Below are 10,811 nucleotides of genomic sequence, written 5' to 3'. Positions count from 1 at the left end.
TATATTACCGGGTAATAGTGTACCCTACCAGAGGAAATCATTATAGACCTCATAGGGGGTACACAATGTGACCCTGTAGTTTACTATGTACGCATATGTATTTGAAGTAGGTTTTTTATCGTTTTCTTATATGAAGCATATTTAATAACATATAAAGTTTTTAAATTTTGACTCATCTTTTTTATGATACCTGGGCTCTAGCTGCCCAAATTTAAAAAAAAAAGATACTCAGTGAAAATTCTGGGAACCCCTTTAAAACTATTACTTTACTATTGGGGTAGCTGGAAAGTAATTTCGGTGTTTTAGAGTGAAATAAACTTTTTTTTTTCCTACACAAAAAATAAAATTAGTCAAATATCTTTCATTCTATTTGACTGACTTTTCTACTATTTCCATGATCCAAAGCTCATAGAACTTCAGGTCCTTATAAGCAAAACTTTTTTTTTTATTTTACCAGAAATGTCATTACTGCACAGAATGGTAATTTTATCACAATTTTATGTGATTTTTATTGATAAAATCTTTAAAATTTAAAAATTTTGTAAAATTCGTAAAAATGGTAATCAAGATATGATAAATGATGTAAATAAATAAATATTAAATTATAGTGGGAGATCGGGTCTACATGGGGGATGCGACAATACCTTCCAATCAAGCTACTATAATTTTGTACCGAGTTAACTCGGGTGGGTGTATATATTGCAAATATTTATTTATTATCCCGACAATAACCGGGCATAGCAGAATTTGTCAGTTTTTTTTCTTCGTTTTTACTAGATTGGAATAAAAATCTGCTGTCATTGGAAGATTACAAAGGTTTGTTTATGACTTTTGCTGTTGGATTGCGATACTGCACACGTGTTTTGTGCGCTTGTATATACGACGGTTACTAAATTTACGTAGGGTCTGCGTAGGGACCGAGGGTGTGCGGTATTGGTCCTCGTTAAACTGTGCTACCGTAAAGTGCTCGACTTCGCGTGCAGGTCGTCGGGCTACCGAAGCGGAGGCGCCACCAACTCTGCAGAGGATCAAAATTGTGATGGCATGTCTTCGGATCATCCTCCGGGATGTTTCCCAGACCGTCGCCAATAGCCCATTGTGCAGCTCTAGTGCGACGTAAATTAACAACAACAAATTTACGTAGGAAAAAAAAAAGAGTAAAAAAAAATAGCGTATCACTTTGTGTTGTCCCTTGTTTTAAAAACTATCATACGAAGACTAATATTTAACTTTTTTCATTTTCTGAGATAACTCAGGATAGTAAAGTGATGGTAAATTAAATGTCATCATGAAATGTGCCTCGTTTCAGCAAATATTCCTCTATATAAAATGTATTTTTCAAAAAGAAATAATTTTTAAGCAATCGTAATAAGAGCAATTGGAATTTAAGAAAAGAAGATAATTTTATAACCATCATGCTGTTAGTATTATATGATAATAAAGTTCCATCCCAGGAAAAACAAATACATAGGTCCAGCACCACAAAACTGCTGGTTGCCAGCAGCTAAAGCGACGGGTCTAAGTCACTTTCAACTGTACTAATGCTGGCCAGTAGTATTCAACACAGCATTCGTCGTCTAAGAAGCGTAGGATGAGGGATTGCCCGACGTTTTCCAGCAGAGGGTAATCAATGAATCAATAATTGAGGGCCAGCAATTTATATGCACTCAGCAGCATCCTTTCAGTCTATTGAGATTTACTAGAAGTCACTGACCTAGTTACAGGGGTAATTAAAACCCTCAAATCCAATTATTTTTATTTAATACAATTCAATTAGCTAAATAAATATCTAGCTATTTAATAACATATTTGAATAAATTATTAATAAATGAACTAAGAAAATATTTTTAGGTAATTCTCTCATTTAAATTGCTTTTTGTAAAGAAAAATATTTTTTACACAGCTCAACCCTTTAGTCCAGAAGATGTGCCCTGCATAATCTATGTTTAACTCCTTAACGATCGGTTAATTTTCATGAAAACGATCATAAAAGTGCCCTATTTTCTTGGCTTTTGTATTTGTATTAGATTAGTGCTGCAACTAGTTTAAAATAAACTAATTATCTACAATTACCTTAAAATTATCCTGTTACTGCCATCAGGTGTGTAAAATGAGAAATAAAATGTTTTCCTTGCAAAAGAAATGAATTAGTTTTATTCTTATTGGCGCGTTACTACTGAACACTCCAGCCCGTTAATATCATGGGAGCGAGAAATAGCAGGCAAAATCTCACCACGTCATTTTCACGGGAGCGAGAAGGAAGGGGTTAAACTTATTAGTACATTTTTTAAGCTAGGTAAACATACATAATAGTTTTTCCTTTACTGTGCTATTCTACTTAAAAGCAGAGTAATAAAACTGCTGTCCAGATTTATAGAAATTCTGTATCTCACAAGTAATTGTTCAAGTTTTAACTTGTAGTCAATATATGTATATAAATTACTAAACATAAAATAAATATATAATAAAGTTAAAAATAGAGTTTTAAAATAAAAGCTGTGCGTTTTTAAGGAATCTAGTGATACTATTGTACCCTATACAGAAATAGATACAACCTACAGCCGATAATATTAAGAAGCTGTCTACAGATGATGATTTAGTGCGGTATTGGTCATGAATTCATGTTTTACTGATTATATTTTGTCTTGCAGCAAATTTAGCAAAAAATAAGTGTATTGTACAAAAATGTACTAATATAATCACCTGGTTATCTCATGTAATGAATTGAATGTACACTGAAAGTAGTTAAATACATAATCAACATTGTCTCTAGCATATATTTTATTATACAAAGATATATAAATACAAAGACATATCCATAAACAATACAAATATTACACAAATTTCTATTTATATTTAATTTTAAAAATAATAAAGACAACAGAGAAATAAATATTTTTGTCAACATAGAATCCCTTGGAATAGCATAGAAGAGTTCTGAAAACTTCAATATAACAACTGCAACAAACAATGCTTGACATTTTTCAAAATCCTGAAAGAGAAGATATTAAAATAAAAATTATGCAAATCATATATTTTAAGCAACTTGAGTATTTTTGTACAAATGTGCTTTTAAAACTAAAATTTCTATCTTGAAAAATTTTGTTTTCATCATTTCATTGATAAATTTTGAATCATCAAAATACATATTGTAATACCATGCAAGTATACACCTGCCTTATAATTTAGAAAGATTTTGAACACAAAATTCCTTTTTGAAGGAAATTATTGACTCACGAATCCATTAAGATTGACACCTAGTACAGGAAAAGCTGACTGTTAAATGAAAAGTTATTCAGGGTGTTCACTTTTTTATTTTGTGCACACCTTTTCTCAGAAAATATTTAACTTTCAAAAACATACTGATTTTTTTTTCATTATTTATTTTATGGTGCTCAATTTTATTGCTTTTAATATGTAAAATAATTATGATACTCTAATGTAATTTATTGTTCCAAGGAGAGGCATAGAAGAAAAAGTACTTCTAAATATGTATTACTTACATACATGAATTTATCAATTGTATTTCTTTTTCGGTTCATTTTTATGATTAAATTTGCTATTGGATTCCTTCCACAAAAAAAATGTCAAAATTTACAACATTTTTCATATTAAAACAATAATACGTAATGAAATTGAAACCAATTCAGTAATAAATGAAAAAAGATTGCTCAAAATTTGCTAGTTAAAAAGGCAGATAATTTTCCAATACTGTAACTAATTTATATTTCAAAAAGTTTTTAAATTACTTTAATGGTGATGCTTTGAAAAATTCATACATTTTCCTAACATAAAAAACACAAGAATTAGATAAGAACAATAACAGATTTGACCAAGTTACGATTTCCGTAATGTCCCTATATAACTGGTACAGATGTAAGACAAAAAATGAAATGTTTACATAAATATATTAATAACATTGTTTACATCTCTGAAGAAATTTCTTTACTTCACTTTTTTTTTAATTATTTAGTTGCTTTTTTAACTAAAATTATTTCTTAAATACTCCATTACTATGCCTACTACAGAGTTCTCCCTTGGAACAAAAAAGCGCAAGATGCTTCTTCACAGAAAAGGGTACATCAAATTTTTAAAGGGTTCTTAATTAACACCATAAATATTTAACAAAATGTGTACTATTATGTAGTGGCTGAATTTGATTCTCAACGACTGTAAAATTACCATCTTATACTATTTTACATGTGTATTTCAAAAAGTAGTTCTCACCCATAATCAAAATGAGAAAAATTTGTAGTTTATGAAAAAAAAAGATATGCTGAAAGAAAACCATTGTGCACACATTAAAAAAAAAATTAATTGTTAAACTTGAGATCTTTTTCTATAATTTAAACTAAAAATTATGAGAAAAATAAATATTTAAAGGTACATTTAAAAAAAATATATATTTATTTCAAAAAAATTTCAATATCCCTTAATAAACTTATTGATACCAAAAAGAGAAGCTTTGAAAAATTTAACCAGGTGAGAAAAATCCCGACAAAGTAAATATTTGTAATGGTATCAAAATCAAACCTATTAACACGAATAATTTTAAAAGTATGTAATTATCATATACACATTTAATTTTTTAAAAGGAATATTAACAGACAGTGTCATCAAAGGGCAGTGAGGAGGGGTGGCCCTTCTCGAGGAAGTACACTACATACTACATGCATTTTCATTTGATACAGAAAAATTAGTTGTCATTTTCTGTAGATTAGTATAGCAGGGGTTCCACATTAACCACTTTCAATATATACTTTTCAAATTCTAGTAAAAAAAAACTTTGTTATAAGACGCACACATCAAGGGTCACAAAGGAAAAGAAACAATCTAATCTAATGAATAATTCGGAGGAAAACCGGACTGAAAATATTTAAACCTGTTTGATTGCCAGAGGACAGGAAAGTTAAAAAATAATCTTTGAAAACTTCAACATTTCAATGCGCAATTAAATTGGTTCTGATGTTTTTCATCTTTTTTAACTCATAAGAAAATCGTGAAATTTCTATAACTTTCTTGCTTCCTTCACACTTAAATGTTAGTTTAGTGATTCCTATTGCGTTTACATTTTAAACTTCTGTTTCAAGAAAACTTTTTTTTTGAAAAGGTGTATTTTTGCCAAATAAAAAGATTTTCTACTATTTAAGAATAGATAAATAAGTGAAATGTAGGTGTTATTAACATTATTTTTAGTTACCATAAATTAAAAAACTTTTACGAGGCATTTTACTTGCTTGGACTAAAAAAAATTTCTTATTGCAAAGAATTGTTCTACCAAATAATGTCTTAGAAGGCATTCAATATTGTACAGGTTAGTTTCAAGATGCTTCAAATCAGTACTTTGTCATTTATTTTTCTCTCTTTAACCTATATATTTTTAAGCTATGTTAACAAAGTAGGTTTTTAAATATGATTGTGTTTGCACAATCAAAATCTTATTGTACATAATAAAATTAAAAAAAGTATTTCATATACATTAATAAAATTTATAAATATAACACTTTTTTTCATTGAATAGGGGAGAGAACTATTAAAATGAAAATTAATAAACTAATAAATCATGTAGGGAATGGTTTCGACGTTTCAAGAATGGTGTGGTATAGTATGAGCTGCTACTACCTGGCGATTCCATTATGGGCGATCGGTATAGGCTACAATTGATTCGTTTGTGCCGTGCATTAAGAGAAAAGCAGCCCAAATACGAGCAAAGACATGACAAAGTTATTCTTCTTCATGACAACGGTTGGCTTCATGTCGCAAAATTCTTTTTGTAAACGCTCAAGTGGGATATTTTACCACACCCGGCGTATTCGCCAAACATTGCTCTTTCTGATTACTGGTTGTTCCGACGGACGCAGCACGATTTGGCAGGTCACCGGTTCGCTTCTTTTGCAGAAATCGAAAATTGTCTCTTAACTTGGATCGCCTCAAAAGAAGAGAAATTTTTTAGAGATAGAATTCGAAAATTGCCTGAGAGGTTGGAAAAAGTAGTAGCCAACGATGGACAATACTTTGATTAATCTGTTCATTAATTTTGTTCTGAAAGAAATGGATTTTTAACCCCAAAAAAAGGACTGAATTAATTTGTACTCCCAATACATAACTAATTATTTTATGGAGCAGTAAATGCATACTAAAGGCAAAACAGGACATTTTAAACCCAAATTCTAAGTCCTGTTGTCCCTTGGGTCCTTTCTGTTTTTCTCCTTCATTTGAAAAGAGAAATGAAATTTAAATTTTTTTATTAAATGTGCAAACATTTCTACGTAATTGTAATGATCTGTATCTCTATTTTCAGGGTGGCCACTCAAATCAGATTTCAAATTTCCCTGATTTTCCCAGGTTTTCCACATAAAAATCTTAAAATTTCCAGGTTTTTGTTTCTTTTTTCTTGTAAAGTGTAGGATGTGTACAAGAAAAGTGTCGGTATTATAAAATATTTTATACAAAATATTATTTTTTTAACATATTATCTTGAAAAAAATAATTTATTTTGACAATTTTCAAGATGTTTTATTTAATTTTTAATGCTTTGGTACAAAATTTTGAATCAAAAATCATTAACGCAACAATTGTAAAGATTTGTTGACAAACATTGCGGTTAGCGATTGTAAAAATATGTGATTGGTTGGTTTGCTGAGAAAAAAATAATTCATAGATTTCTTTGTATGGGAGTAGAAAAGCTTTCAGAAAAAGGGTGCAATATAAAGTCTATTATTATTAAATTATAACCAACTAATTTTTGGAGAATTTCATAAAGTTAAAAATACAAAAACATTTTGTCAAAATAGAAAAAAAATACCACCAAAGCATCGGAACAAACTTGCGCCATAAATGGATTCAGCCCAAGAACAGAATTTAAAAGCAGAAGCTAATTTCCTAATCCCCTTTTCCACCTCCACCAGAATCTTTCCTAAATTGAACAGTCCCATAGCGGTCAAAGGTTTCCACATTCGTTTAGCAACCGTGGCAGAATTTTATGCGGCATTCTAGTTTAACAGAGCTGTAATGGAGCAAATTTTGATGCAAGCAAAGTATCGCTAAGTTGATAATATTTCAACTGTTTGGCGATACATTTTCCTTAAAAAAAAGTAGGTATAATGGATGAAATAATTTAAATTAAAAAAATTTGTAAATAATTTAAATTGGTGAAATTAAAAAAATGATCAAAGAAAAAATTTCCAGCTTTTCTTTAAAATCCCCTGATTTTTCCAGGTTTTTATCCAAATTTCCCTAATATTTCCAGGTTTTTTCCAGTATAAAAAAAATTCCCTGATAATTCCAGGTTTTCAAGGTTTTCCAGGTGGGTGGCCACCCTGTCTGTATCTCTATTTTATTAATTTTTTAGCTCCTAATATTTATCCTTTTTTCAAAGTTCTTTTTTTCAAGGGAGGAATCATTTGAATAGAATGCCTGGAGGTAGTTATCTTAAAAATCTTTTACAATTTTTATACATTATTTCATAATGATTAACACAGATACATAAATAACAGAATGCAAAAAAGGACAGTTTTCCTTGAAACTTAAATAAGTTTTTCTCTAATTCATTAGAATATTGTGGGCAATCCCTGGAAAATAGTACTTGAAATAATTTGGAGATATGATTTCACACTTAATAGTTTGTAAATACTTAATAATCATTAAAGAAATTCCTGGCTTTTGCTAATAGAAATATTGAATAAACAATTTGGAATGTTTATATCAAAATGGACACATCTAATTAGTAGCGGGACTGAATCGAGAAGAGACTAAAACCGCAATGAGAATGAAATGGAGGAAACAAAATGTCACAAGACTTTAAACTACTAAAAAAAAAAAATTAGTATTAAAAGATCAAATGCCTTATGATAATCAACCATTAAATGAAACTTTTATTGTTTTGAGGAAATACTAATTAGTGTTAAGCATAGACTCGCTCTTAGAGGCTGACTCTAAATTTAAGCCGGTTTTATATGTGTTAAAGATTTTAGATGTAAGATTAAGCTAAAATTTGTAAAGATATAAGACTAAGTAAAATATGTTTGAGATTAGTATATTGAGATCACTTATTTAAAAATTAGCAAGTAAATAAAAACTATGTCATTAGCTTGAGTATGGAAAATGTTTCCAGACAATGAGTCTCAGTTAGTTGTCAAGCCCAGCTGGGACTCATCTCCAATAAGGATGCATTAGCTTCTTATTATGAAATACTAGAATGTAAGCAGATCAAAAAATTATTAATAATTATTACAAATGAAATTATTTATTTTCTATTTAACAAAGATAATGTACATTATGATGAGTTCCGAACTTAATAAATTAGATAAAAGAAATAACTGACAAAAATATAACATTTGTAATCTTTGAAATCTCTGTGACTTATTAATTATCGTTAGAATAAATTTAGAAAGCTTCTCCTAATATAATTTGAAATAATTTAATCTTAAAATATCTTTCAATTGCTACAAGAATTATACTGACAGAAAAAGAAATTTATGTAATTTTCACAAGCTTCCCACAATTTTCTAGAGCTAGATACAAATTTAAATTTCTGCACTTGATAATTTATTAAAATATCAGATTCCATTAAATTACAATAGAAGTATTTTGAACAATTTCAAAGAAGTTCTAATTAAAAAAAGTACACATAAAATAAAACTCTTAAAAATAACTAAATACTAAAAATAATAAATAAAAAAAATAAACAGTTAAAATAAAAAATTTAAGCAGGTATGCTGGTAATAGTAGTAATACTCTTATTCACATAAATATCTCTTCTTCAATGTTTTTTTTTTTTTTTTTAAATGTAACAGAAGATAAGAAGCCATTAATAAAATGAAGAAATTGAAATTTTCAGCAGTTTACAAAATATTTAATTTATTTTGTTGTCAAAGAAAAAAATCTGTAAAACTTAAATCTGTAAAAAATAAGCAAAAAATTAAATAAACAAATAAATGAATAACTAGAAAACAAAGTAATTGGTAATTTGAATAAAAAAAATTAAGTAAAAGAATGCTAAATAATATTGCCTTATTATTTAATCCTTTATTTATTAACTTGAATAATGTAAATAAATATTTAAAAAAAATGTCCCCAGTAAATAGGAAATTTATTTAAAATATTACTTTACCAGATGCTTTGGACTCATATTATGGAGAATTCGTTCAGTATTTTCACTGTCACCTCTGCCTTCCATTCTAGCCAGCAATAACTTTGATGCATTGTTCTGTGTAAAAGAATACACAATAGGTTACAAAAGTAGCTAACAATTTTTTTAAACCAAATTTAAATCCATTAACTTAAATCTAAAACATTGCATATTGGTTTATTTAAAAAAATTTTTTTAATTAAAAAATGGAAAGGTTAACAACAAATTACAAAAACAGCTACAGTTTAGAACCAATTACAGGTTTTATTATTCTAATATTACATAAGTGTATAAAGAAAAACATTTTTTGTTAGATTAGAAGAAATATACAGAAACCTTCAGTTCAAGGACTAAATCCATTCGTTTTCCCCATACTGTAGTAGTAACTACCTGGCTACCACACTGTTTCCTAACCAACCAAGGAACTTAATTTAGAAACTATTAAGGACATTACATTAGGTTGGATTTCAATAAGAACTATCTTACACAGGGTTACCACTCAAATCTGGGAAAAAAAATTCCCTGTACATATTATACACAATATATTAAGAGGAAACAACAATTACTGTGCTCTTGTGTGAGCTATATTGGGCTAACTATTTTTATTAGTTTTAATTGCTGGAAAAACAGTGAACATACTTAAATAATGCTTTAGCAAATGAAATAATTTAGTATAGCTGAAATATAAGGGTGAAATATCCCATAGATTACTCCTTGAGGAGTCACCATTTTTTAAAAGACAAAAATAAGAAACAAAATTCTCTGTATTTTCCCAGTTTGTAAAGAAAAAATCAAAATTCCCTGCATTTTCCTAGTTATTTTAAGTGATTTTTAAATTCCCTGTATTTTCCAGGCTTTTCCTGTGGAGTGGCAACCCTGTTACAATCAGAGAATGATAAAATCATTTCTCTCCTTTCTTTTGGGATCCTGAACAACAATTATTCGAGTCCTTACAACACAGGATCTAAATAACAGTGAGAAGCATTTCAATTATCGATTTGAGAAACATTTGCTTTTAAACCACTTTAACCAATATTTTAAAAGCTGACATAGTTGTTCAACAGAAACTGGTCAGATTGTTCTAATACAGCCAACTGAAATTTAAATCTTGGCCCTGAGAAGTAGTACAATATTTACATTGCACGAGAGCTGCATAATGGGGGACAGTCTGGGAAACATCACTGAAGATGGTTCAGAAACATGCCATCACAAGTTTGATCCATCTGCCCACAAAGTTTAGCACATTATGGTAGAACAGTTTAATAAGGTCACTTCTCAGGCTGATCAAAGTGGTTACCCACTTGCTCAGTGAAGCTTGACTTTGGTGATGTACAGGAAGTCTTACGATCAGTTGACTGTGGGATGGCTCTGAGAAGTACATTAACCAATAATTTCAAAAGTATTAATTTCAAAATTGTAAAATTCAAAATTAATTTCAAAATTGTAAAGAAAGAGTTGAAGCCATAAAATAGCTGAAAAAATACAAAAGTGAAAAAATTTTTTCTTCGGCAGAATTACATTCGAAAGATACTTTTCTTGTTCATCAGAAAATAAAAGAATACTCCTGAATTTTCTGTTCACATTTCGGAATAAAAAAATTTACCAATTGCTGGCTTGCCTTCAGGTAAAATTTTAAATTGATAAAATAAAAATAATAACAAAAATTCTGAAATCACAGAAG

General features: G+C 28.9%; 1 long non-coding RNA gene across 1 annotated transcript; it reads right to left on the bottom strand.

Annotated features, from left to right (window-relative positions):
- Window positions 1-2,759: 2,759 nt before the first annotated feature.
- On the bottom strand, window positions 2,760-10,526 carry LOC147812629 (uncharacterized). Its single transcript, XR_015433329.1, has 2 exons — window positions 9,113-10,526; window positions 2,760-2,992 (listed from the first exon to the last, which is right to left on the bottom strand). It is a non-coding gene; the product is annotated as an uncharacterized LOC147812629 (long non-coding RNA).
- Between the last annotated feature and the right edge of the window lie 285 nt (window positions 10,527-10,811).

This window comes from Parasteatoda tepidariorum, chromosome 4, assembly GCF_982258835.1.
Source record: "Parasteatoda tepidariorum strain Cologne lab strain chromosome 4, Ptep-v5.0, whole genome shotgun sequence".
Classification (NCBI taxonomy): domain Eukaryota; kingdom Metazoa; phylum Arthropoda; class Arachnida; order Araneae; family Theridiidae; genus Parasteatoda; species Parasteatoda tepidariorum.
The sequence above is the reverse complement of the archived record's forward strand: the minus strand, read 5'-3'. Positions and strand labels throughout refer to the sequence as shown.